At 36.3% G+C, this 19,468-nt stretch overlaps 1 long non-coding RNA gene across 2 annotated transcripts in view; it reads left to right on the top strand.

Moving 5' to 3' along the window:
- LOC124299715 (uncharacterized) overlaps positions 1–19,468 on the top strand; it is a 116,050-nt gene that overhangs the window by 68,553 nt on the left and 28,029 nt on the right. The window contains exon 1 of one of the 2 annotated variants that reach the window (XR_006907044.1): positions 15,316–15,581. The exons of the other annotated variant lie outside the window; for it this stretch is intronic. This is a non-coding gene — a long non-coding RNA (uncharacterized LOC124299715). Of the gene's footprint in view, positions 1–15,315; positions 15,582–19,468 lie in introns of those variants that run through there. 2 annotated transcript variants of the gene reach the window in all.

Genomic DNA, 19,468 nt, shown 5'->3' with positions numbered 1-19,468 from the left:
AATATTTTCAACATACTTCGAATACATTCTTTTGTGTTAATTGACCGAATGGCGACATCGCAATTAGATAGGCTGGGGATGTTCACCACAATTAGATAGGCCGGGAATGTCGATGACGATCCGTAACGATCCGACGACTACACGCAATCTATAACCAGCTCTATCGTTTCTGCGTCCAACTGTGGAGACTTGCTTGTTTCCGGTTCCATATTATTCTGAAATAAAATCAATATCTCTGAAGGGCAGATACCTTTGAGTGCCAAAAAAGTTAACGATTTTGTTGATTTATTTTCTTCACATAGAACCCCCCCCCCCCCCCCCCCCCCCCCTACTTGGTGAAACGTGTGAGGATACATTAAAGACGAAAGTGTATTTTTGTTTATTGCAAAGGAAAAAAATACACTTTCGTCTTTTATGTCCCTTCCAACATTCCACCAAGTTTCGGGGGAGATGCTCACTATGAAGAAGAAAAATCGACAATATTGGTGATTTTTTCGCATCTCGATGGTATCTTCTCTTAAAATTATATATTATCTCTGATTCTTCAGACGCTCAAATCAAGCGAAGAATGGTTTTGGATTGCGAAAGATTTCGAAGATCAGTGGAATTTTCCACACTGCTTGGGAGCTCTCGACGGAAAACACATCGTTCTTCAAGCTCCTAAGGATTGTGGCAGTTATTATTACAATTACAAAGGCACCCACAGTATTGTTTTAATGGCATTAGTTGGCGCTAATTATAAATTTCTTTACCGCGACATTGGCTGTAACGGGAGAATTTCTGATGGCGGAGTATTTGGTCATTGTTCTCTTGCAAATGCTTTGGAAAAGGGTGATCTTCGTTTACCGCCATCAAGTGCATTACCAGCTCGAGAAAAAACGGTACCGTGTGTGGTTGTAGCCGGTGATGCATTCGGGCTATTCCGCGTCAACCGGATCAGTCATCTATCAGATATTTTTTTAATTTGGCATGTGGATTGTGCAGGGGTAGTTAGATTTTTGTGCCAAAGAAAGAATCTCATAATGCAAAATTCGATTTTTAATTAACAATAACAAATTAGACTCCCATTTTTTTCAAAAATTCATCACTTCGGCAAAAAATCAGACATAATACTTTTTTTTTTCAAATTACGCGGAAAGCTCCGTAGAATTTAAAAAAAAATACGAAGTGGTAAAAAAAAGTTGTCATCAATTGTTTATTTAACAATTAATTTTTCAAAGATTTTTAAAACAGTGACTGAGACGACTAAAAAATTTTTTTAAATTCTGACATGTTCCTTGAACTGTACTACAGCCTGTGAATTAATTCCAGAGGGGTGTTTTTCTTCGTTTTCGAGTAAAAAATCATTGAAGGTGTCGATGCGCATGAAATTGCGGCGCGCCGAGTCTCTACGTAATGGCCCTACATTCTACAGTTTTTATTGACAGAGGTAAAAATGAATGAAATCGTCCAGTGCCTTCGACCGTTATTGCTTGGTTCAGTCGCGGCTTCAATAATTTTTCATGTTCTTCGTGTTCGCTGTTGCTGCAGAAGTCAAATGTGATATTTTTCAATGCACTCACACTCCATTCGAATAATTGCCTTGGAGTCAAAATATGATTTTCATTGGGCCGCTGTAGACTTGCACGTGCAGCAAATCTTTTCACAGTTCCACCAGTGCCATCACATGGACTTTTTCCATGTGACGTTGCAAAGAAATGCCATTCAGCCTCGACATTAAAGTCGTCAAAATGATGAGTCAAATTAATGAAGTTGCTTTTATTTTTATATTGTGCACTAGCACCGTCAGTAAAATAAATCATTTTCTTGATAACTTCACTACCGAAGACCTCAAAAAGCCTACTGATTAGTTTGTTCTGAAACAGATGGACCGCGACTGTACTATGTTGTAGATTTTCTGAGATAATAACGAAGCTCTTATGCTTTAAGTCCTCATTTTCAACATAATACGCAACAAAAGGATGGATGGTAGCTTTATTCTTATTCCAGTGGAAGCTTTGAATTTCATCTTGAACAACAAATGCATAGTTTTCAGCAAAGTCACCCAAAACTACCACCGTTTGTAGCTGATACTTTCTTCGAAATTATCGTCGAATAAACTTTCCATTTCATGTGTAACCATATAAAAACTTGGACAACTACTACAATCACCGAGATAGCACAAAGGATTTGGAGTGTCACACGATATCTGTTTCATCAAATCGTGGTACGTTCTTTTGAATGTCTGACAAATTGAGCTAACACCAACATAAGTTTCACATTCTGGTGTATTTTGCAAACACGAACTGTATGTGTTCCTGTTGGTCCAGCTAAATTCAGTGCTTTGGGCGGAGTTCCGCGAATTTTGTGAAACCAATTTTATCATTCGGACGCTGTTGCTTGAACGTGGCGTAAGCATCCTTCAGATCACACAAAACAAGTCGTTTTTCAACTTGATGTTTCGAACCATCCGCCTTGGCACAAAAATCTAACTCCCCCTACATAATCCACATGCGAAATTAAAAAAATATCTGAGAGTTGACTGATCCGGTTGACGCGGAATAGCCCGTGTACATTGGCATGGATAGTCTCATCTATAATTTCACCGTACCGAATGTTAACGATTTCGGCAAACGGGATATTTTGAGATTCGATACCTCTGATCATCCTGCAAACCACGTCCATCCTATTGGCAAACAAAAAAGTTTTGGGTCTTATGAAAGTTGAAAACAGGGGGAAGATCATGACGGAGTTTGTAGAATCACGAGCAAATTCACACACACACACAAATTCTGCGCCTTCAGAATCCGAGATAAAGGTGATAAGAAGACGTCTAAAATCATCAAAGGTTTGGAATTTCGGAAGATCACATTTGATAATTACGAGCGGTGTCTCTGACCAGGAGGATCTCACAATCCAACAATATCTGATGCGTAGCAAACAGCACGAGAAGAGCATTATCACACACGAAAAGTTGACACTCGGTAGCAACGATGATAGTACTTTATCTAATAATGAGTGATGGTGTTTTTTTTTTCTGAATATATTATTAATTATTAATTTGTGCTAATTGAATTTCTTTCAATATTATCAAAGTCTTTCAGACAACAGTTGGGGATAATGTCGATGCATGCTCCGTATATTTTTTTTTTTTTTGCAACTATTTTTTAACTTTGTATTTGTAATTCTCTTTTACTCATTAATCTGAAAATGAATTTTAATTTCACGTAAAGATTTTTTCAATCGGTTCCGGTTCACAGTAAATCGATCCGTATGTTCAAATTCACAAAAATCGTAACTACATTTGGTCAATAAAGTTAGAGAAGTTGATATCGCATGTACGAATCAAACAAGTACGCTGTAAAGACTCGCAAAATCATTTGTTATTCGTATTTTGACGAGAGTGAATTATAAACTTTTCTATGAGGATCGACCATTTATTGTTGACAAAGTTTCTCAAACCATATGGTATTTGAATTTAGCCAGACACACAAAGCCACCCACAGAGTCCGAATTAATTTAGATTGATTACAAGGTAGGTAAAAGATTCATTGAAACACTCTTCCGAACAAATATTTTCACCATTGATTTGCGGTGAATTCCCTACAAGAATTTACCTCAAATTCACCTTGTCAATTATATTTCAATTTGATTATGTTACAAGTAAATATTATTTAAACCAAGTTTGTGACAATACTCATCATGTCGATAATTATTTTGATCTAATCACAGTTTCTCTGATTCGACCATTGACCAACTACATACTTGTGCTCACTAGCTTATATCTGTAATATATGCGTATATTAATCTGCAGATGGAGAATGGAATGAATTTATAGAAGAATTCGAACGAAAAAATACTAACGTCGAGCAAGTTGATGTAATATGAACTAGAAGTTGAATCTCTTTCGTGAACTTCTTGATAATAAAAATTGCCCTACAATTGTTCATTTCTATGTCATATATGAATATGTATTATGTTGTATTACATTAAAATATATATAAGGAAGCTGTTAAGAACTCGGATTGCTCAGGAACGTGTGAATCAATCGTTCCTCCTAGAATATTTGCGTTACTTATGAACCACGGTTTTATGAATTATTAATATTCATCATATGTAAATCTTAATTGAATAAGGAGTGAATGATCATCCGAAATGACAGTGAGGTTTGGATTTATTTGACGATTTTCAAGTTTGTCTTGTATCCTACTAATTTCTAATACGCGCCGTTCGAACGGTTTTTTTTTAACATCATCAGATCGTTGCGATGAAAGTTCGATTAGTGGTCTCGCACTGCTTCTCTGTCGGTCTACGGCGGCTACTTCCTCTTCTTTGTTGTCAGACTATGTTTCGCCCAAACGTGTAAACAAGTTCATGGATTAACCCAATGAAGCACTTGAGAATTGAATGCTTTGTCCGTAAATGGTATGTAAAAGATTCGATCGACATAACATTCAACTGAATTCCAAAATATTCTCCGAGAGGTCTAGATTCTGTGATTTAGAATATCGCAAATGCGTTGTAAATTCACCGTGTTCCTTAGTCTGTGATTTTAACTGAGCCGTCCCTTTCGAAACGTTGTGTGTCCAGTTTTTCGCACGGACCAGTTATTCGATGTGTAGATTCCGCTGATAAATGACGAAAGCATAAGTTTCATATACACTCTCCACTGGAGTTTAAACGCTGGTCTCAATTCGCTCAGTAATTCAGCAACCGCAGGGACAACGGTGGGAATCCGATCCAAGTTTCAATCAATATCTAACTTTTCAAAGTATTCGGCTGTTAATCGTCTCGTTATCTTTCGTTGAGATTGAAGTTTTCGAACGAACAGGTAATTGTAATTCCCACGTAAATAGTACCGATTAGTTTCAAAATGTGTTTGACGCATCGTGACGACGTCCATCTGTTATCCATCCATCCATATGATGACTTCAACTGAGCGCCAAGTATAATCAGTCCTAATATACTAGTGATATTTTTTCACTCGGCTATTTCTTGAGGGATACGATCACAGTTTTCAGAAGTTTTATTTCCCATTATCGGCTGGTACGGTCCTGTACTTTCGTATCTTCAATCCCGTAGCAATAATCAAACCGAATTGACATTTTATTCAATGACGAGTGTGTAACACCTTCATAGTAAAACCGCTGTCCGTTTGTGTCTTCATGGCGAACAAAATCCATCATGAGTGTGTTTTTTCTTTCATTTTCGAAACGAGGGTGATGATTTTCTCCATCCCATAACGCTGACCATGTAATTCCTACCACATCCGTCAATTTCCAGTCTTCTTCATCACATACTGGTCCTTTGAATTATACTAGTTCTTGGATGTAAGTTGCATTTTGTGAAAATTTATTCTTCTTCGGTATATTGTTCTCCGACTTCACTATCCATCCAGTCCTCGGGTTTCGACATGCATTCCTCAACGGGATGCGATCCATTCCCACTTCAAATGTAATTTCTGTCCTCGGAAATTCCAAAAATTGCAGCAGTTGCAGTTGAGTTTTTCCTGTTATGATCTTCTTTGCTGATTGCGTTGACTTGAAATGCATTTATGGATGCGCCTTCACAATCGTAACCCACCAACGCTCGACTAATCGTGGATATCAATAATATTGCCCTTATTCGAATCACTATTTGCCTCATCGTTTTTTTACAATGTTTAGCATAGTTGCTTGAATCTCCAGTACTTCTATACTATTGTTCATCATTTTATAAATCTTTTTGTTATCAATCATTTTAACGAACTACTGCACTAGTGGAAATCGATTGTCTCTACTTGCAGTTTTAAACTAACATGATATGTAACTTATTTTACAATGAATAACCTTAATATCCTCAACATCTAACCTTAGTATCCTGGTGGATTTGATTCCTTAATCTTTTGTCGAATTTTACAATATATGCACAAGTTAAGTTTTCCAACTTGTTTCATTCTATTTTTACTTATACATCAATGCAGATACTCTCTCTGAGTGATTAGTTTTTTTCACTTAGGTATACTCGTACATATTAACATGAGAGTGATTTATGACTAAGTTTTGAGAATTTTTATATTTTTTTTTTCAAACTATGTTTGATAATTTATTGACTCGTTTTTACTCTTACAAAATTTCATCTCGCAAAAATCCAACTGGTGATATTGATTTTTATACGTTCATAATTCTTTCATATTTAATGAGAATATTTCGTTTACTGGTTGATTATGTAATAATTACATTAAATTTCAACCAAGAATATTAGATGTAACCTTTAAAGTGAAACATGGTTTTGAGTATGCGTAAAGTGAACCTTGCTAAGTTGGCAAGTTAAGCATTAAACTGCCCGGGGTTATCTTAAAAGCCGCGTAAGCACCACTAAACATAGTGGTCTTTTCTGTTGCGCCAGAAACGAACTTTATGATGTTAAATACAACATCAAACAATCCTGAAAAGTCTTTACCAATAGGCAAAGAAGTAAGTATCGTTCTGGCAAGGCTTAGATACCCAATAACGCTCGAATTGTTCGTAGTGACAGACCCTCTCATTCTAGATCTATATGTTCTAGTATTGATTCTTCGACGCCTCGATTTTGACTTCTTGATTTTGGCCATTCAAAGCGTTCCAAAAATTTGGAAGAATTTCAAGTAAGTTCTTGAGGCTTCTAGTTGAAGATCAAATAGTTTGTTCATTCAACTATCCAGAAAGGAGAAAGCCGCGCGCCTTTTTCGGGAGGAGGATCCCATGTTTCATTTTAAAGATTAATGTTAAATTATTAGTGAGACGTTTTCTAGATTGAGAGTAAAGACGGGTATCATTCAAAATAACCTAATGATATAAAATTTATTGTTCTTGAGGCAATCGCGTCGTCACTCCACTCTTATTCAACTGTGTCTTAACTCTAGATCTACAAAACTGGTATTGAAAAAAATTATAATGAGAAACTTAAATGAAAAAGATACCATGTATGACATCGTGTGAAGTCCACAAAACAATTCAACTTTCATGATCTTATACTTAAAATACTGAGATTATTTGTTTACTCGAGTATAAATTTACTGTGTATTGCGTATCTATTTATACTGAAAGTTTCTTAACACAAGTTATTGAACGAATTCGGAGTAACTGTAACTAATATCATAGAAAAAACGTGATACATGTATACTTTGAAAAATGTTTATTTGTGGGTGCGTTGTGTGCCTGCACTCAATTCTGACATATTTAGTGAGGACATCTTAGGTTACTGATCTATACTCCAAGATATACCGCGACTGCAAAAATACAAAAGCACTCGGCGAACTTATCGATACAATCTGACAACATATTCGCTTTCTCAAGAGTCTGGGTGAACCAGTAAAAGAATGGGAACGTTGCATTACTTATCTCATAGACTTCCTATCGTGAACTTTAGTATCCACAGTACGTGAAATTTATAAACTTTACATCGAACGTGATGGATCTAAATAAAATAAACCTCGTCATTCGCCTGGAAACTCTACCTACCAAGAAAATGACGGATCTGGAGGTTGGGGAAGAGTAATAACGTGACGGGAGTAAGACGCGTCAATACCAAATACAACTCGTGTATTCTGCTTGGGCTTAATGAACAATTCGGAATATTCCTACCACCCAGAATCGTATGTCTTCTGGAGCATGATGTCAATTTGCATACTTAGCATTGCGTTATTGATATGTTTAAATCCAAATAGTAGTTGATCGTATAATGCTTTCTTATTAGCGTCGTCGGTTCCAGTGGATTTCTTCGCTCTGAAGTTTTCCTTTCCTTTGCCGCTTCTGATGGACTTAGCTTTTCCTTTAATAGGATCAGCAGATGTCGATTCGACGGTGGTTGAAGGTGTAGTAGGTGTTGACATAGTGAATAAATCACAGAAAAGTTTAAGATAACAAAAATTTGTTAGCCAGGACGGAAATCCAGTACCTGAAAAACATCGCACAGGACGCTATCGTCCTATTAATCGACAAGAATCAACTTTGTATGCAGTGGCACCTGGGTCGAGTGGTCGAGCTACATCCGGGAGGCGATGGCGTGGTCAGAGTCGTCACCGTTAAAACAACTCACGGAACTTACAAGCGCAACACGAAATCGATTTGCGCATTGCCCATAAGTGCATGAAAATATCATCAACCGCTAAACGATATTCGATAAAATAACATACTTCATATATATATATATATATATATATATATATATATATATATAGCCAATCTCGAAGAATGCGATGCATACCAAAATTGATATATTTCTATAAATAGTCAGGTATAAAAAAAATATACATACACTGTCAAATAACGGTGGCTCAAAGTATGCCCCCTACATATATATATATATATATTTTCGTAGTACTGATATCAGCTCGACAATCGCATTCGTTATGCAATTCTGATAGATTCTAGGTTTTATATAAAATTGTTTAAGCAGCAGCCTACACTAGACTCAACTGCTGTGGCCGATTATTTCTAATTTTTACTTCTGAGAAAAAACTAAAAAACGAAAAAAAAAATTAAAAAGTAACGGTTGGCGCATCCTGGATTTAGGCTTCATAATTTTCATATCTGATACGATATTGTCGAGAATGTGTTAACATCTTTATATAAGTGAATACTATCATTTACAAAAATTTGAGTGCCCTTGAGAGTTGGAACAACACGAAAAATTGTGGACCAAATCTATAAATCGTTAGGAGTTACACACGGTTCAATTTGAGGTGTGCTTCATATGCTTCATATATGTATTCATACATACATACTATATTTGATCAGTACGTGCATTTTCGTTAGTAGATAGTCCAAAAATTAATCTGTGCTATGAACTGGCGTGAATATCTTACGACTCGATTGTCTGTTAACAAACCTTAATCAACAATCGAAATCGAACATCTCTTACTCAGAATGAAAGAAAATATTGTTTATGATGTTCATATTTTCAGAAATTTCTTACCGTCCACAGCTATGAGATGTGCATCATATTTTGATCCTTCTTTGTATTTCACAAGACAAATATCATCTTGTACCATTGCTAACAAAGGTGAGTTTATCATTAAACTGCCAGGCGTTATCTTGAACGCGGCGTATGCACCAGAGAACATAGTTATCTCATTATTTTCACCTCCAACATATTTAATGATGTTAAACAAAACATCAAAGAGCGCTGTGAAGCCCTTATTAACTGGGAGGGAAGTAAGTATCGTTCGTGCTAAACTCAAATAACCAATAATGCTCGTATTATTTGTAGTCACAGATCCTCTCATTCTAGATCTAAATGTTCTAACATTGACCGCGGCGACGTCTTGACTTCGTTCTCCTGATGATAGAGGACTTCGGAGCCATTGATAGAAACGAAAAGAAGTTAAAATTAATACTTTTTGACTTTCTTCGACGGCGTCACGTAGTATTTGAGGTTATCGAATTTGACGAGAGAAAACATATTGAAAAGGATTCTCGAACGTACTTGTAAACTTTTTTAAAATACTGGGAATGTGAATCGAAATAGTGCTGGTGAAATGGGAAAATCATTCAGTTCGAGTCGAACCTACGTTCATTTCAAATAAAATTCGTCGCAATTCGGGAACACGCAAATTGAGTCAGCATGAAATATGCATGCTTACGGTTTCCATCAACTTCTAATCCGGTTCTGTTGGGGGGGGGGGGGGGGACTCATTATAGCCGTGGAATTTTCCGCTTGAACGACCCTCTTAATTTAGTCTGCATAACAGTGTCAAATGAAAACCATTAACCCTCGTTACTGTATTTTTCCCGTTATTTTTATCGTTCACGATTATTCTCCGATAAGTCAAAATGAACGGAAGTGTTTGACGAATATGACACCATGGCGCGTTGACTTGTGAGACATGGTCTACATTTGATTGACTATGACCCTTGAAGTGTATGGAAAATTAGATAATTCAGCCTGCGCCCGCCATGTGGTTTTTTACTAACGCTGCCTGCCAAGATGGACGATTTTTTCCTGGGCTGCTTTTTCCCCACTTGGGGCTTTTCAAAAATTTCCCAATTGATATTCCAATATTTTGCATTATGTAATTTACAATTAGTTGATTAGTCTTCATTAAACGTATTGTGTTTAAAGTCATCTTCATTGTTCTGTATTGACGCAATTCCGCGCTGCACGAACTGAACTTTTGCCTCTAATACGGCAAGTGAAACTCGATATAATTGGTAGATTGAATTGAGATGCAAATCACATTGCAAATGTCTGCAAGAGAAATCTGTCATTCGAATTCAATCATCGACCTTAATTTAGAGTGAGCAAGGTTGCTCATATAAGAATACTTCATTGGCAAACAAAAATAATACTGACGAGTCGCATTCAAAACTCCGGCTATCTCCACCCAGGAGTTCTCTTTTTTAATGGCATCGCGGTAGTCTTTGCAGCTTGTATCGTACAGATGCGGATAGCTTTTAACCGCATCTATCAAGATTTCATCAAAACCTCGCTCTTCTTGATTTTGCAGTACCACTTGAGGATCCAAATTTTCTTGCATTCCACAGTCTTCGAAATTCCTTGAATTATTGCTTCGTCGACAGTAATCCGTATGATCGTTGTCCATGTCTATAACGGCAAGATCTGAATATTCATATGGAATATAAAGAAAATCATCATACAACCGATGTATTGTAATAATTAGATAATAAATTATTCATGTGGTAAATTTGAGTTGGAGAAATCATGCACGTAAATCCGCCTAACCTCAAAATGTTACACTGCCCAGGATTCAAAGTTGTATTTACAAAAGACGAAATATTGACACCCATGTCCAGTATGTAATTTTACCTACATTAATTATTGAACAATAAAAGTGCCTACCTGTCTGTTAAAATGTATATCCTATTCTTTTGAGTTGCAGGTAATCAACAGTGGTACAATCACGCACGCTTCTGTGTTTGTTATGCCATGGAATATGGCTTATGGATTTTTATGTAGATTGAAAATCCATAAGCCATGGGCAGAATGCAGAAGCCATATGGCTCTACTGGACTTTCGCAATTGCGCATGCGCTACGGCTTCTGCATTCTGCCCATGGCCTCTGTAATTTTATGTGCTTCGACCTTATAGGATAGAGTGGAAGCTGCCATAAGGCCGCAATGTAAATTGAGGATATACGAGTTTTAGCGCCATCTGTCGAGTCGGAACCGTGAAACATTCGAAAAAGGCGGTATATTCAATTTGGTTCCGCCAAACACACGCACGCAACGTAACATCATGAAGGAATTGGAGATAAATTGAAAACACAATTTACATGATATATATTTTTATTAATCACAATAAATTCGGATAAAACTAGTTGTATCACAATATATCAATACATGATTATACTACAAAAATTTAGTCATTTTCTTCCTTTCGTTATTTTTCTTATTACTACTTTCTACGCCTACAACTTTCTTCGACTGTACTACGGACTTCGCTAATGCTCGTCTTATGAATCTTGCTTCCCAATAGCAACGAATTCTGATGTATGTATTAATGAATACATTCGTAGCTTCTGGGGAGCATAATTTAAACAAAGGGCACTCTTTCCGCAGTACTTTGTTTATTTCATTCGAAATATCTTTGTAATGTAAAATGCTTTTAATAATATTTTGAAATTTCTGATCCCATTTCAACACAATATTAAAAAGTGTTTCAGTGGAATACTTGAGGCCATTTGTATTAGCATAGTTTTTCATAATCGTAAACAATTTATAATCATTATAAGCCACAGAGGAATCTGGAAGAATCATATATGCCTGACACTCCTTACATTTATGGTTTTTAAGAAATTTGGTAGCCAAGTAACCACATATGTAATACACTGCATTGGTTTCGGTAAAATCTGCAATTTCTTTATTTATTTCTGATTCTAAAGTCTGTGTAACATTAGTGCTTGACGCATTTACGATCGTGCTGATCTGGTCTGGTAACACAACCACTGCTTTTGCGGCTTGTAGCCACTCTTCGTTAAATGTGTTGTGTTTATAGTCGTCCTCATTATTTTGTATGGACGAGATGCCGCGCTGAACAAACTGTATCTTGGCTTCTAGTACTGCCAATGATACTCGGTACAGTTGATAGATTGATCCACGGATAGGAATGTTGTTGAATTCAAAAATCAATTTTATATACATAAAAATGATGCAAAGTTGACCCGTATACCTTTTAATACACCTTTTGGATATTTTTTAAAACAAGGAATTCACGTAGTTTGTCCGTTTTTCTTGAAATATTTTCTTCTGTTAAGGACTGATTGGCTTCTTTTCTGTTTTTCAAAATAATCAGGCCCCTAAGTCGTCCGTCTTTTTATCGCCAACAGTTGAATTATAACTTTGAGCAACAATTTTACCTATAATATTACCATATCATAAGGCTTATTTCAAAGTGTACTATTCTTAACTCAAATACGATATAGGCTTCTGGATGCCCCGCCGAACCCGTCATAACCCGTCGAATCGACATTTGCGAATTTGAGAATTTTAGCCACCGGCAATGTTGAAGTCACGAATATTTTTTAAATGAATTTTCGTCATCGTGATCTAAACGTTCTGCAAAATATTATACCGGTCACGTAATACGTAAACGGGACTTATATGATTAGAGTAAAATTGCATTGAAAAGTAATTTTTGATTCGATCAACAAATTTAGAAAATTAATTTCGAAGAACTATCAATTTTTTCAAAACACATTCGATCACAAAACGCAAGTGTGCAACTATTGAAAAAATTTCATCATTATTTCAATGTGAAAAAAGTATCTGCGTGTAAAATTTTGAATAATTGCCACCACTCGTAAAAATACGTAATAGAATAAATCTTCTGCTGACTCCAGTCGCATTTTTTTGGCTATTAGCGCTGTTGATTCGTTTCTCGGGATCTCTTGCTGACCTTTGATCTTAAATAACTTTTGAAATAATAGATTCATCATAAAATGATAACGGACCTTTTTTGAAGAGCGTCCATTTCTCTAGAAAAATATGTAGTGGTCTTATCAGCACGCTAATGCGTTGACGAGTTATAAAGTTTCAAAGATAAAAAAAAAAAAAAATTCCCATGTTATTGAAATGGGAAATAAACAATCACGATAAGGCACCTCTAAATATTAATATTTATTATTATTCTCATCCTTTGAAACAATATTTGCGACTCGTATTTCGAAAAAAAAAATATTAGATTTTTTTGATACAGTATATTGTACACGTTGTATAAACTAAGCATACAACTTTTGGAAGTACGTTACGGTCAAATGAATTCTATTGTACCTTTGGGTGTTGATATTTCTATAGTCTCGACACTTGCGTAGCAGTGTATTCGATAGATCTGTTTAATGCCTCATATCTTCGGTCACCCTTCGACGACAGGAATAAACGATACCTGTTCATGTGTGATACTTATCAACACCACTTACCGTGGATTTAACGGATTTCTCGCGCCTCGGAGATGAGAAGTTCGCGACGCAAGACTGTCGTGTTATTTCGAATTTCTTAGGATGATGAAAAAAGGGAGAAAAATACACTGCTTGTGGAATAATGAATACCATTTTAAAAATATTTATCGGTTGGTGAATTTGGATATTTTTTTTTCACAGCAAAATGTTTGGTTAATTTGAAATTTTCTTGATAGGCATATTGCCTCGTTAGCACTTGACATTAAAGTTACCTTTTAATATATCAATCAATTTTTTTCTCTCTTTCATACAGTTATTAAAAACAAAAAAATCATCAACGTACAAATGTTCTCTTCTTTGTTTTTACAAACACAAAATTCACATTTTGATTGAACGTAACCTATGCTTAATCTTTCGATTCCATACTCGACCAGCTTATTTCGACCCGTATAAATTTTTCTTGCGCAAACAAATTTTATAAGAATTTTGATGATTCATCAAGCTCACCATTTGGAAACGGCGTCGACACGTCCAAAAGTTCCATGGTCGTTTCAATTTGATTACCAATTGCGAATAATTGCGAATAATGTTAGCTGACATTAGAAATTTTATTTTCATCGCCATGGTCATACTTTTCATAGGACTGTTTGTTGGAGTGTATCATATTAATCACCTCTGCTCCAATCGGACAATCTTCTGTATCCATGTTCTCTTCATCTATGTCCATATAAATTTCATTCTTATCAATAAAGTATGCCTGCCCTGGTTCTATTAAACCTGAATCAATCAGGAAATCGTAAGTATCATGATCTGAGAATTCATCGTATGATTCTCCATAGAATTCGCTCAGCATAGAATCGGAATTTAATGCTCTATTAATTTGAGCTACTGTTACTCTAATGGTTTCATTAGGAACAAGTTCATCATCATCCTCCATTGTATCAAGGTTTTCTACTTCCAGTATGTCACAGTCCAAGAACTTGTGATACTCTTCATCCAAATTATAATTACATGTAGTTAGTAGAAAGTCATTCAAAAGTTTTCTGGAAGCTGTTTCTTCATATAAAACCATCAATGGGGTGGTATTTCCTGATTCGAAAATCATTTTTGCGAGCCTTATGGTGGAACGGTCATGTTCGTTGACCTCCATTGCGCTACTTTTAACATGCGCTTGTTACTTACGAATTGATATTTATATAGATTAGAATGGCAACACAACTAGTAAGTTGATAGCCGGTAAGATTTACAATGCAACGAATGCGATTGCCGGGCTGATATCAGTACCACGAAAACCCCAGAGGCGTTTTTCTTAATTTTATATACACATTTACACTTAGCAACATTATGTTTTTGTCGGCTATCAACTAAGCTCCAAAAATGACTGTCTTATAGCGGCGTATATTCTGTAATCATTGCATTATCATATCTGTAGACATAGTCGACTTTGGAAGCTGAAACTTTGCAGCTTCCTTTCACCCTGTAATCAGCCTTATCGTAAATACGACAATCATTTTTACCGAATAAAATAATTAAGGAGTTACGTGAGTCTTGAACTTTGGAAAAATCCATTTTTTCCATCGTTTTTTTCTAAATCTAATAAAAGAATTATTTCGATCGAACTTAAAGTACATGAAAGAACGATGTAATTATCTGAGGATTAAGCAAAACCTTCATTTTCCCCCAGCTCTTGACACATCAATACATTTCGCGTTGGAATTCGCATTTTGGCTGAAATGTAGTTGCAAAATATTATATTGATTCCAACGCTTGCGTGAAATCTAAATATTTGTCAGAAAATTAATTTGTATCGGTTTCCAAATCCATCGATTTGACGAGTCGCAGTTTCAAAACATACGTCTCGTCATATTTTTCTTCCGCCAAGTATTCGACCGAGTGTACCGAACATTTGAAACACGGCTTACCGACGAATTTCGCCGATTCGAATCACCGATCGCCAAATCTTCGCGCACGAGGATCGAGAGCCTCAGTTTTCTCTGAGCTGTCCCAGAGCGCGGTTGCTTTCAGTGTAAACAAGCCGATTCCACCGGGTCGCGAAGTTGCAAGTATGATAAATCTGTTCGTATCCCTACGTTTGCCGTTTAAACTCGCGTTTGGATGATAAAATATCTTATCGTCAAATTCAAGTGTTGCTGCCGATATTTCAACCCTGCAACAAGTGGTTTCCTGTCGATGAATCGCCATTTTGGACTTCGTGGTCATCATATTGGTTCGATCTTATTCATTTATTATCCTTATCTCAATAATTTGGGTTTCGCATAATGTCAAAATCTACGCAATAAGAGAAATTACGTGATTTAGACAAGTTTATATTTCGTCTATACAATTGTAGTCTGAATTGTGTAAAAATTATTTCCGTCTGTACACATTCCAGTTCCAATAGGCGACCGCTTAAGCAATTGAAGTTTTGCTCACGATCTACTGAACTCTTTTTTTAGAGTTAAATGAACTTTTCTTAATTCTATTGAATTGTCGGTTCGCCACTCGAATCTGATTTATTCGTTTTAACGCATTTGAATTGATTGCACAGCTGAATCCTTGATTATGAGTTGCCTAAACAAGAGTAGGTTTGCAGATCAAGTTTCACTCGTGAAAAATTAAAAATCTTTTGAATTTGAATGAAATATACTCTCTTCGCCAATAACCACGAAGAATTAATTGCTCTCAGTATTTCGTGTGCTTCCTGAAATTATACTAATTTGAGTCTGGAAAATATTTTTGACACGTTATTCGCGGTTTAATAATTATAAACCAGTTTGAATTTATCGGAAAATATCAACATCCAACTTTTGGAAGTACGTTACGGTTAAATGAATTCTATTGTACCTTTGGGTGTTGATATTTCTGTAATCTCGACACTTGTGTATCAGTGTATTCGGTAAATCTGTTTAATGCCTCGTATCTTCGGTCACCCTTCGACAACAGGAATAAACGATACCTGTTCATGTGTGATACTTACCAACACCACTTACCGTGGGTTTAACGGGTTTCACACGCCTCGGAGATGAGAAGTTCGCGACGCAAGATTTATCATAAAATGATAACAGGCTTTTTTTGAAGAGCGTTCATTTCTCTAGGAAAATATGTAGTGTTCTTATCAGCACGCTAATGCGTTGACGAGTTATAGTTTCAAAGACAAAAAAAAAAAATTCCCATGATATTGAAATGGGAAATAAACAATCACGATGAGGCACCTCTGAATATTAATATTTATTATTATTCTCGTCCTTTGAAACAATATTTGCGACTTGTATTTCGAAAAAAAAAATAGTAGATTTTTTTGATACAGTATATTGTACACGTTGTATAAACTAAGCATACAACTTTGGAAGTACGTTACGGTCAAATGAATTCTATTGTACCTTTGGATGTTGATATTTCTATAGTCTCGACACTTGTGTATCAGTGTATTCGGTAGATCTGTTTAATGCCTCGTATCTTCGGTCACCCTTCGACAACAGGAATAAACGATACCTGTTCACGTGTGATACTTATCAACACCACTTACCGTGGGTTTAACGGATTTCAAACGCCTCGGAGATGAGAAGTTCGCGACGCAAGACTGTCGTGTTGTTTCGAATTTCTTAGGATCATGAAAAAAGGGAGAAAAATACGGTGCTTGTGGAATAATAAATACGATTTTCAAAAATATTTATCGGTTGGTGAATTTAGATATTTTTTTTTCTCAGCAAAATATTTGGTTAATTTGAAATTTTCTTGACAGGCATATTGCCTCGTTCTTAAACGTATGTAATATACATTAATAATAATATATATTAATGTAATATACATTCGATCGAGTGAAACTCGTTGCTGCCAGTCGTGATCCGGCAGAGATTGTGGAGCGTTGTTTCGCCCTGCATGGAATAAATTAATGACATTGTATTAACGTAGCTGGTGAAATTCAGTAAATTTTAAATGAAATTATAGTAGACGAATTCGAATATGTTGCAATATCCCCATACGAAAAGGTGTTGTCGAGAAGCGACAGTTTTACGGAAGGACTTTTTTTTTGTAGCCTCATAGAATGACAGGGTGTCGGAAAACGTTATTTTACATTGAGCTATTTACACGTGGTAGATTCCAACTATATCTAAAAGTCGGTGTCACTCGTTGGGCATAGAATAGTTTTAATTTGAATTTGGTTATCGAATACCCGTAAAATTGATTCATACTGAATTATTAGATGAGGTTTGAATTTCGTGACCGTGTTTCTTGTATGATTAAATTCTCGTTGGTATTAACAGTCAATAATGACAAAATACAATTCATGTAATGATGCTTTTATTTACGAATGAATTTATTAGAGTGAGGGATAATATGGCATGCGAGTGGACAATAAGAATATAATGAAAGAACGTTTGCAGGATTACCGGGTACTGGGGCTGATTATAGGTCAGGCATAAATCTGGACGTGGTTGTAGTCTTGTTAGAATGATGAATTTCGTCGATGAATTCTTCCGAGGTCAGTGTGGGAGGGGACCGTGGTTCGATGAAGGGGTCAACTTTCGACAGGCTTTGCGGTTCTTCTGATAACTCGTGAAAATCAACTGGCGTGACGAAGGATGAGCCAGTAGCCAGGAATGGTCGGTACAGCAAGAGGTAAATCGGCCGATAAATCGAAATTGCGTTCGTTTTGGAAAAGGTCAGCAGGAGCCGGCAGTGGGACTACTGTGTTTGTTTGAAGTTCCGGTACCGTGTCACTTGCGTTCATCTTCGGATGTTTTCGTCTTTGAGTACGGATTGCATCGTCGACAGGTGGCGTCAATAGTCGTTTGCGATGTGACCTGTCCAACAGTTTCATCAGGGAAAACGCTCCTGCTTCAAATGAATTGAGATAAGGCACCACGGGATAGTTTCTGGATTTAGGTAATTCTTCGCAATCGGCATGAAGCGTCAACTTGACTCTGCAAACGCATAGCATTACACACAGATTTGCTCGCTCGTCCAGTAGCTTACCAGGAGCACCAATCCACGACTGGGTATGAGGTGTGAGAATTTTTTCGAAGAGATCATCTGGATTTTGAAGCCTTCTAACCTTTTCGTTAGTTTGCAAAATCGTGTTTTGCATTCCGGGATTCTACGTTTGCTTTTTTTGCGTCGGCATGTTGAATCTGGCAGGTTGAATTGTGCTTTTTCGGCCCTAATTGTGAACCCTTGCGTATCACAGACCGCATCTGATTCCCGAAATTATCACCATTTGATTGGACTACCGCATGTTTGTTCATCAGATGTTTTGGGGTTCTCAAAAGCAACGCTTCGTGTCACTGAGCATCGATGGCGACGTGATATATTATATAACCTTATAAAATTGACTGCATGAAAATATTGTATGTATCGATGTGTGTAACGTGTACGCTTCAAAATGCATTTATTATATCTACTCAATTCTACATGCATATATGTATATATTATTGCATGTATATTAATGCATTTAATGTATATTATTCTGTATATTTCTAGCCTGTCACGGTAGTATAGTTCTGTTACTCCCTTATCTTTACAATTTCAAAGTTCAGAAGCGTTCACACAAGAACAATTGGTTATTATTGCAGTAGTTTTGTTTATTGGATATAATGAAACTAGTTATGAGAATGTGTCAACTATTAGGAGTGTCTATTGAAACCGTCCTGTTAATGAGGGCAAAGGACCGTAAATATCTTGTGCAATAAATTCATTTTTGTCACGTGGGATGTAACTAGAGCTTTGTGAGCCCATACATATATTTTAAGGTTTGACCCATTGAAATGGGCCACGTGAGCTTATGTATTGACGAATTGCTCCTGACATCCGGGCCAAATATGGAATCTGTCCGCTAAATTGATGCATATTTGTTTACCAGCGTGTCTCATTGTTTCATGAATATATTAGATTATATTTGATACCATTTCGAAAGGTATAACGATTCTCCAGGTTGAGTTTATACGGGGTCGTTGGAATACTATATCTCGAAGCAGGCAGTAACGATCGTTCTCAAAAGATGGGTCGCCCTCCAATTTGTTGGTTACTTTTCTTATACGGAGATATTGTCTTTGAAGGTGTGAAGTTTCTTTTAATAATTTTGTTAAATAACCGTGGATAGGTAGTTCGTTATTG

This window comes from Neodiprion virginianus, chromosome 3, assembly GCF_021901495.1.
Source record: "Neodiprion virginianus isolate iyNeoVirg1 chromosome 3, iyNeoVirg1.1, whole genome shotgun sequence".
Taxonomy (NCBI): domain Eukaryota; kingdom Metazoa; phylum Arthropoda; class Insecta; order Hymenoptera; family Diprionidae; genus Neodiprion; species Neodiprion virginianus.
Note: the sequence above shows the minus strand (reverse complement) of the source record. Positions and strands in the feature narration are given on the sequence as shown.